Below are 9,583 nucleotides of genomic sequence, written 5' to 3'. Positions count from 1 at the left end.
AGGGGTCTAGGACATGGACGTACAAAAATGGCTTGGCTTACATCTCATCGCAGAGAGACACAATCACTTTCCTCGAGTGCTTGTAAAGAAGGCAGAGAGGGCTGACAGCCGTTAACAGTAACAAACATTTAAAAGTCAAGTTATTGGTTTCATTTGGAAGTTTTACCTCCCGTCACAGTTATGATGTTAACAAATAAATCATTTTGTGATTTGTGTTTCCGACATGATTTTGTGAGACTGTGGTGGGTGGACCTTCAAGGGGAGTCTTAGGGGCTTGTTGCCCCCAAAGAAAATGTTGCAGACGTCTTATCGTCCAGTCACTTGAAGCCCACTATTTATTGTGTAGCATTATTGATTTCTAACATTATTTTTGTTGTAAGCATGACACTGTTGTGATTGCTCCTCCACTAGCTGTGTGTTAATACATCATTTACAGCAGAGTAATTCATGTCACTCATGTCTAAATAACTATAAACTTGAAATTGACACCAGGGACATTGACATGTTCAGCAGAATTCATTATTTTAATCTTGGTCACTTGTTACAGTGGTTTTCAGTAGTTTGCAGTGTAATCCAGCCACTTAGCTTGAACATGATTTTAACATATTAGTCATCGATGTCATTGTACTGTTGTTTATTAAACTGAAAATCAGCCACAGACTTTGTTAGAAAAATCTTTACCAAAGGATAACAGAGTCATTGGAGTGTTTACAATAAGTTTTACTTGCAGCAAGCCAATACATGTAGACAGCAAGGGTACAGGATTGACTGCTGAGTTTCCTCAGCACTAAGTTTTTAAACAGTTGGTTACAAACAAATATTTGGGTTGGCGATTTCATGTATCCATTTCACAGCATCTGTTACTTTCTCTTGTGCTCATTCTCACTGCATTTGATTGCATAAATAAGGAGGTTGTGGACTTAATATAATTATTTTTGATCCATCTGGTCATTATCACACATATCCAGACATTTACATCTGAAAAACAGTATTTATATTCTCCATAATGTCCACTGGACCTCCCTGGTCAATCAGATGACCTTTGACCCAAATCTGTGCCATGAACAGAACTTTGTAGCCATTCTAGAAGCAGCATTCTAGAATGGATTCCTTCTATAACACAACAGTGAGGTGAGAGTCTCTCTTCAGACTTCACTCACTCTTCAACCTGAACACACACTGTTCACTTGTGTCTGGAAGATCTTCTCTGTTTGAATACTCTCGAGTCATTGGTTGGACTGAAAAATCGTGAGAATTTCGTTGTGGCTTTGCTTTTTAAACTGTTTGTTGAACCTGTTCTGTATTTTGATATACAGCAACAAAATGTCCTTTGTTGAAGGAAGGATGACCATCTACAGACCCATCAGGGTAAGTGAGACTGTTTTTAACTGGACTTAGACTGTAAACTTGTTCTGATGGAGTTAAACCTCTGAATAACAAACCAAAGAGCAACATGATCTTCTTTCCTTCACAGGTGTTGTTTGACACACCCATATATGAGCGAGCTCTGCAGATCTGTTGGCACTTGCCCTCTTATAAGTCTATGGTAAGACCCACTATAGTTTTCACGTCTCCATAAATTAAAATAGCAGGTAAAGTCTCACACATTTTGTCTTGTACTTTAACATAAAGACTGTGATCCCTTGTGTGTTCAGATTGCACTGATGTCTCAGTTGTTGAGGCTTCAGCAGAAAAACCAGCTCCCTTCTGAGGTGACTGCTGAAAAGATGAGTGAGCGGCTGGTTGAGCACGGCAAAGAGACACTGAGAGTACAGTAAGTTACCTCCCTACAGCCGACCTCATCTGCTCATGTCACACCAATCTGTCTGTAATGAGGAAGAGGGGAACAGTGAAGATGAAGCTTGTGTTTTCTTTCTGTTTGAAGGCTCTGGGAGTTTGAACTGGACGGCTATGATGCTGACGTCAGGCCTCTTCTTCAGCTGGTAAGACCACAATCCTGAAAAGACTCTACAGTAGTTTGGAATCACCTGTTACCTGATTTATTGTGTAAATATGTCAAATGTGCCATGATCTGTCATTCCTTGTTTGAGGTGTGGGAGGTGAACAACAGCATGAAGATGAGAGACATTGAGTATGAAGCCAGAAGGCTGCTCAGCTGTCAGAGGCCGTCCCTCCTCATTTTCAGTGAGTCATATTTGACATGCATTCATGATCAGTTGAGGTTCAGTGGTTGTGATGTCTCTGTGTTGCTTTGAAGTTTTTTTTTTAAAACTAACTTTGAATGACGTTAACCTGCAGACATCCCAAGATCATCAGCCAGGCCCTGAAGTAGTGCCGGGATCCTGACCGAGCAGCAGCAGAAAGGCCCAAGTCCAAACTGGCTTCGCCCAAGGAGGTGGTGTTAAAGGGTGCTTCCAAAAGTCCTGCAGGGCTTCTGGTTGCCCCTCCAACAACCTCCTTCAACATGCCCTCCCAGCAGCTGAGTAAATGGCTGTTGGGGTCACAAAAGCAGTCCAGGACCGGGTATCCAAAGCGCTCTGTCCTCTGTGCTCCTTCAGGCCACTTTCTCCTCCTCCATCAGAGACAACATGGTCCTGTTATCCAGAAAAGGTTAGACAGGGTTACCCTCAAGATGCCTGGTGAAGCGGCTCAACAGCTTTGCAGCAGAGGTGCTGAACACCATCACTGATGTTGCAGTGAGAGAGATATGTGCGCTGTTTCAGCCTCAGACTCCACAAGCTGTTCAGACCCCTCTGATGAACCTCCTGACAAACTGCTCCAGAATGTCTTTGACAGAAGCCTGGACGAAACTGAACCAGAACCAGACTCGGCTGGGTTTCTAATCCACCCACGTCCTCTTACCACCTCTGATGAACCTCCTGCATACCTGCCAGTCCAGAACCAGACTCGGCTGTGGTTCTACTCCATTGTGTCCTCTGACCACCACTGATGAACCTCCTGCCCATACTGCCAGTCCAGAACCAGACTCGGCTGTGGTTCTAGTCCACCGTGGTCCTCTGACCGCCACTGATGAACCTCCTGACAAACTGCCGTCCAGAGGCTTTGACAGAAGTGGACGAAACGGAACCAGAACCAGACTCAGCTGTGGTTTCACTGCACCATGTTCTTCGACCACCAGTGATGAATTCCTGCCCACACTGCCAGTCCAGAACCAGACTCGGCTGTGGTTTCTATTCCACCATGTCCTCTGACCGCCACGGATGAACCTCCTGCCCAAACTGCCAGTCCAGAACCAGACTTGTCTGTGGTCTACTGCACCATGTCCTCTGACGGCCACTGATGAACCTCCTGCCCACACTGACAAGTCCAGAACCGACTCGGCTGTGGTTTCTATCCACCGTGTCTTCTGACCACCACTGATGAACCCCTGCACAAACTGCCGTCCAGAATGTCTTTGACAGAAGCTTGGACGAAACTGAACCAGAACCAGACCAGCTGTGGTTTCTACTGCACCATGTCTTCTGACCACCAGTGATGAACTTCCTGCCCACACTGCCAGTCCAGAACAGACTCGGCTGGTTGTTTCTATTCCACCATGTCTTCTGACCACCACTGATAACCTCCTGCCACACTGCCATCCAGAACCGACTCGGCTGTGGTTTCTACTGCACCATGTCCTCTGACCGCCACTGATGAAGTTCTGCCCACACTGCCAGTTCAGCACCAGACTCGGCTGTGGTTTCTAGTCCACCGTGTCCTCTGACGCCACGATGAACCTCCTGCACAACTGCCGTCCAGAATGTCTTTTGACAGAAGCTTGGACGAAACTGAACCAGAACCAGACTCAGCTGGGTGGTTTCTACTGCACCATGTCTTCTGACCACCAGTGATGAACTTCCTGCCCACACTGCCAGTCCAGAACCGACTCGGCTGTGGTTTTCATTCCCACATGTCCTCTGACCGCCACGATGAACCTCCTGCCCAAACTGCCAGTCCAGAACCAGACTTGTCTGTGGTTTCTACTGCAACCATGTCCCTCGACCGCCACTGATGAACCTCCTGCCCACACTGCAAGTCCGAACCAACTCGGCTGTGGTTTCTAGTCCACCGTGTCTTCTGACCACCACTGATGAACCTCCTGCACAAACTGCCGTCCAGAATGTCTTTGACAGAAGCTTGGACGAAACTGAACCAGAACCAGACTCAGCTGTGGTTTCTACTGCACCATGTCTTCTGACCACCAGTGATGAACTTCCTGCCCACACTGCCAGTCCAGAACCAGACTCGGCTGTGGTTTCTATTCCACCATGTCCTCTGACCGCCACTGATGAACCTCCTGCCCAAACTGCCAGTCCAGAACCAGACTTGTCTGTGGTTTCTACTGCACCATGTCCTCTGACCGCCACTGATGAACCTCCTGCCCACACTGCAAGTCCAGAACCAGACTCGGCTGTGGTTTCTAGTCCACCGTGTCTTCTGACCACCACTGATGAACCTCCTGCACAAACTGCCGTCCAGAATGTCTTTGACAGAAGCTTGGACGAAACTGAACCAGAACCAGACTCGGCTGTGGTTTCTACTGCACCATGTCCTCTGACCACCACTGATGAACCTCCTGCTCACACTGCCATTTTGATATACAGCAACAAAATGTCCTTTGTTGAAGGAAGAATGACCATCTACAGACCCATCAGGGTAATGAGACGTGTTTTTAACTGGACTTAGACTGTAAACTTGTTCTGGTGGAGTTAAACCTCTGAATAACAAACCATTGAGCAACATGATCTTCTTTCCTTCACAGGTGTTGTTTGACACACCCATATATGAGCGGGCTCTGCAGATCTGTTGGCACCTGCCCTCTTATAAGTCTATGGTAAGACCCACTATAGTTTTCACGTCTCCACTGAATTAAAATAGCAGGTAAAGTCTCACACATTTTGTCTTGTACTTTAACATAAAGGACTTGATCCTTGTTGTTCAGATTGCACTGATGTCTCAGTTGTTGAGGCTTCAGCAGAAAAACCAGCTCCCATCTGAGGTGACTGCTGAAAAGAGAGTGAGCTGCTGGTTGAGCAGAGCAAAGAGACACTGAGAGTACAGTAAGTTACCTCCCTACAGCCGACCTCATCTCTGCCATGTCACACCAATCTGTCTGTAACGAGGAAGAGGGGAACAGTGAAGATGAAGCTTGTGTTTTCTTTCTGTTTGAAGGCTCTGGGAGTTTGAAACTGGGACGGCTAGAGGCTGATGTCAGGCCTCTTCTTCAGCTGGTAAGACCACAATCCTGAAAAGACTCTACAGTAGTTTGGAATCACCTGTTTACCTGATTTATGTGTAAATATGTCAAATGTGCTCGATCTGTCATTCCTTGTTTGAGGTGTGGAGGTGAACAACAGCATGAAGTTGAGAGACATTGAGTATGAAGCCCAGAAGGCTGCTCAGCTGTCCAGAGGCCGTCCCTCCTCATTTTCAGTGAGTCATATTGACATGCATTCATGATCAGTTGAGGTTCAGTGGTTGTGATGTCCTGTGTTGCTTTGAAGTGTTTTTAAAACTAACTTTGAACTGTTAACCGCAGACATCCCAAGATCATCAGCCAGGCCCTGAAGTAGCCGGGATCCTGACCGAGCAGCAGCAGAAAGGCCCCAAGTCCAAACTGCTCTGCCCAATGGAGGTGGTGTTAAAAGTGCTTCCAAAAGTCCTGCAGGGCTTCTGGTTGCCCCCTCCAAACACCTCCTTCAACATGCCCTCCCAGCAGCTGAGTAAAATGGCTGTTGGGGTCACAAAAGCAGTCCAGGACCGGGTACTTAAGGCTCTGTCCTCTGTGCTCCTTCAGGCCACTTTCTCCTCCTCCATCAGAGACAACATGGTCCTGTCTATCCAGGAAAAGGTTAGACAGGGTTACCTCCAAGATGTCCTGGTGAAGCGGCTCAACAGCTTTGCAGCAGAGGTGCTGAACACCATCACTGATGTTGCAGTGAGAGAGATATGTGCGCTGTTTCAGCCTGCAGACTCCACAAGCTGTTCAGACCCCCTCTGATGAACCTCCTGCACAAACTGCCATCCAGAATGTCTTTGACAGAAGCCTGGACGAAACTGAACCAGAACCAGACTCGGCTGTGGTTTCTAATCCACCACGTCCTCTTACCACCTCTGATGAACCTCCTGCCCATACTGCCAGTCCAGAACCAGACTCGGCTGTGGTTTCTACTCCATCGTGTCCTCTGACCACCTCTGATGAACCTCCTGCCCACACTGCCAGTCCAGAACCAGACTCGGCTGTGGTTTTCTCTCCATTGTGTCCTCTGACCACCACGGATGAACCTCCTGCCCCTATACTGCCAGTCCATGAACCACTCGGCTGTTGGTTTTCTACTCCATCGTGTCCTCTGACCGCCACTGATGAACCTCCTGCCCATACTGCCAGTCCAGAACCAGACTCGGCTGTGGTTTCTACTCCATCGTGTACTCTGACCACCTCTGATGAACCTCCTGCACAAACTGCCGTCCAGAATGTCTTTGACAGAAGCTTGGACGAAACTGAACCAGAACCAGACTCGGCTGTGGTTGTCTACTGCACCATGTCCTCTGACCACCACTGATGAACCTCCTGCCCACACGCCAGCCAGAACAGACTTGGCTGTGGTTTCTACTCTAACACGTTCCTCTGACCACCACTGATGAACCTTCTGCTTCACGCTGCCATTTTGATATACAGCAACAAAATGTCCTTTGATGAAGGAAGCAGGGGCATCTACAGACCCATCAGGGTAAGTGAGACTTGTTTTTAACTGGACTTAGACTGTAAACTGTTCTGGTGGAGTTAAACCTCTGAATAACAAACCAATGAGCAACATGATTTCTTTCCCTCACAGGTGTTGTTTGAACACACCCATATATGAGCGGGCTCTGCAGATTGCGTTGGCACTTGCCCTCTTATAAGTCTATGGTAAGACACACTATAGTTTTCACGTCTCCACACTGAATTAAAAAGCAGGTAAAGTCTCACACATTTTGTCTTGTACTTTAACATAAAGACATGTGATCCCTTGTTGTTCAGATTGCACTGATGTCTCAGTTGTTGAGGCTTCAGCAGAAAAACCAGCTCCCATCTGAGGTGACTGCTGAAAAGATGAGTGAGCTGCTGGTTTGAGCAGAGCAAAGAGACACTGAGAGTTACAGTAAGTTACCTCCCTACAGCCGACCTCATCTCGCTCATGTCACACCAATCTGTCTGTAAGAGGAAGAGGGGAACAAGTGAAGATGAAGCTGTGTTTTCTTTCTGTTTGAAGGCTCTGGGAGTTTGAACTGGACGGCTATGATGCTGACGTCAGGCCTCTTCTTCAGCTGGTAAGACCACAATCCTGAAAAGACTCTACAGTAGTTTGGAATCACCTGTTACCTGATTTATTGTGTAAATATGTCAAATGTGCTCATGATCTGTCATTCCTTGTTTGAGGTGTGGGAGGTGAACAACAGCATGAAGATGAGAGACATTGAGTATGAAGCCAGAAGGCTGCTCAGCTGTCCAGAGGCCGTCCCTCCTCATTTCAGTGAGTCATATTTGACATGCATTCATGATCAGTTGAGGTTCAGTGGTTGTGATGCTCTGTGTTCTTTGAAGTGTTTTAAAACTAACTTTGAATGACTGTAACCTGCAGACATCCCAAGATCATCAGCCAGGCCTGAAGTATGCCGGGATCCTGACCGAGCAGCAGCAGAAAGGCCCCAAGTCCAAACTGCTCTGCCCAATGGAGGTGGTGTTAAAGGTGCTTCCAAAAGTCCTGCAGGGCTTCTGGTTGCCCCCTCCAAACACCTCCTTCAACATGCCCTCCCAGCAGCTGAGTAAAATGGCTGTTGGGGTCACAAAAGCAGTCCAGGACCGGGTATCTAAGGCTCTGTCCTCTGTGCTCCTTCAGGCCACTTTCTCCTCCTCCATCAGAGACAACATGGTCCTGTCTATCCAGGAAAAGGTTAGACAGGGTTACCTCCAAGATGTCCTGGTGGAGCGGCTCAACAGCTTTGCAGGCAAGGTGCTGACACCATCACTGATGTTGCAGTGAGAGAGATATGTGCGCTGTTTCAGCCTCAGACTCCACAAGCTGTTCAGACCCCCTCTGATGAACCTCCTGCACAAACTGCCAGTCCAGAACCAGACTCGGCTGTGGTTTTTACTCCACCGTGTCCTCTGACCACCACTGATGAACCTCCTGCCCACACTGCCAGTCCAGAACCAGACTCGGCTGTGGTTTTTACTCCACCGTGTCCTCTGACCACCACTGATGAACCTCCTGCAATCTCATCAGTGCAGGACGAGTTGAACATCACAGGGCAGCCAGTGAAGGTGGATGAATCCTTCAACACCACGACAGGTAGGAATCATTATTCATGTTGACTTGTGCCTGAGCCATCAGGTCCATTCACTCTGTGTTTAAATGTTACTTTTGCTGTGATTAGTTCAGGTGACTGACTGACCTCTTTTGCTTTTTCAGTAGTCAACAAGACAAAGAAAAGTCGATTCTTGAATTGGATTAAAAAATACATCTGCTGCTGTTTCGTGGATGAAGACGACACAGAGACGGAGCGAAACTCCTCTCTGTGAAAATTTTGTGTAGTGCTCGTTGTTGTATTTGTTCAATTCACTTGATGTAAATAATAAAAAAAAAAACATTCAGAAAAACATGATTAGTCGCTCTGTGTTAAAAATACTGCCCATACAGTATGGCTTGATTCTTCATAAGTGCATCTAGGGGTGTGTTTGAAAATGAGCACTACTAATTTGGGTGATAGTCAAATATTTCCCAAAACACATTGATATCAGCTATTATAAGTGACATTAAGACATTTTAGCAAGGTGAAATATCTGAGAAAGAGGCTTATCTAAAATAATCTATCTATCTATCTATCTATCTATCTATCTATCTATCTATCTATCTATCTATCTATCTATCTATCTATCTATCTATCTATCTATCGCTTTTATTCTCAACTAATGACACAACATTTTGCAGAAATGTCTTTGTCCTTTAATTAATTTACATTTCATAGTCCTGTGTTGCAGTGCTTCATGAATTGTCAAACTGTCAAACTCACCTATCAAAGTCAGTGGTTGGGGCTAACACTAATCTAGTCTGATCCATTGCTTTGGTCTGAAGTAGTCTGAAGAGTGCCTGGGTAGAGAAAATTAAGGATCTTTCTAGGGAGTTGGTGAGAGATGTTTTAGACTTAGCAGAGGACGTGGAAGCAGGACCTGCTGACCCAGAGCATGTAGCGAGTAAAGCAGAGGAACTTATTGAAGTTCTTGGAGTTATTTCCACACGTTCCGACCAAGATATTGACTGTAGAGTGACGAAGAAGTAGTCCACCGCTTCTCTGGTACCAGGGCACTAGATTTCTAAAAGAAAATATAGTTTTTAAAGACTAAAGGTGGACTAATCTGGACTGACAAGGATAAAGACATGCAATGCAGTTTAGTGTTTAGTGTATATGTGCACTATTTATTCAGTTTGTGAAACTCCATGATCTCCATAAGCTTTGACGGGACTAGAAAGTTTCTCCATTGCTAGGTCGTTACTATGGCCCAGCTACTTACTGGAGTAGTGAACTGGGTTCTATTACATATAAGAGTCTACTGCTGTGACTGATTGTATTGTATCTAAAA

At 46.3% G+C, this 9,583-nt stretch overlaps 3 long non-coding RNA genes across 3 annotated transcripts; all 3 read left to right on the top strand.

Moving 5' to 3' along the window:
* The first annotated feature begins 1,165 nt into the window (after positions 1 to 1,165).
* LOC113746541 (uncharacterized) lies at positions 1,166 to 1,758 on the top strand. The gene is made up of 3 exons (XR_003462942.1): positions 1,166 to 1,368; positions 1,475 to 1,546; positions 1,656 to 1,758. It is a non-coding gene; the product is annotated as an uncharacterized LOC113746541 (long non-coding RNA).
* LOC113746543 (uncharacterized) lies at positions 1,753 to 2,121 on the top strand. The gene is made up of 3 exons (XR_003462944.1): positions 1,753 to 1,774; positions 1,886 to 1,943; positions 2,052 to 2,121. It is a non-coding gene; the product is annotated as an uncharacterized LOC113746543 (long non-coding RNA).
* A 2,857-nt stretch (positions 2,122 to 4,978) lies between these two features.
* On the top strand, positions 4,979 to 7,474 carry LOC113746542 (uncharacterized). The gene is made up of 3 exons (XR_003462943.1): positions 4,979 to 5,021; positions 7,215 to 7,272; positions 7,382 to 7,474. It is a non-coding gene; the product is annotated as an uncharacterized LOC113746542 (long non-coding RNA).
* Positions 7,475 to 9,583: the final 2,109 nt, after the last annotated feature.

The sequence above is a fragment of the Larimichthys crocea genome, chromosome X (genome assembly GCF_000972845.2).
Source record: "Larimichthys crocea isolate SSNF chromosome X, L_crocea_2.0, whole genome shotgun sequence".
NCBI lineage: Eukaryota > Metazoa > Chordata > Actinopteri > Sciaenidae > Larimichthys > Larimichthys crocea.
The sequence above is the reverse complement of the archived record's forward strand: the minus strand, read 5'-3'. Positions and strand labels throughout refer to the sequence as shown.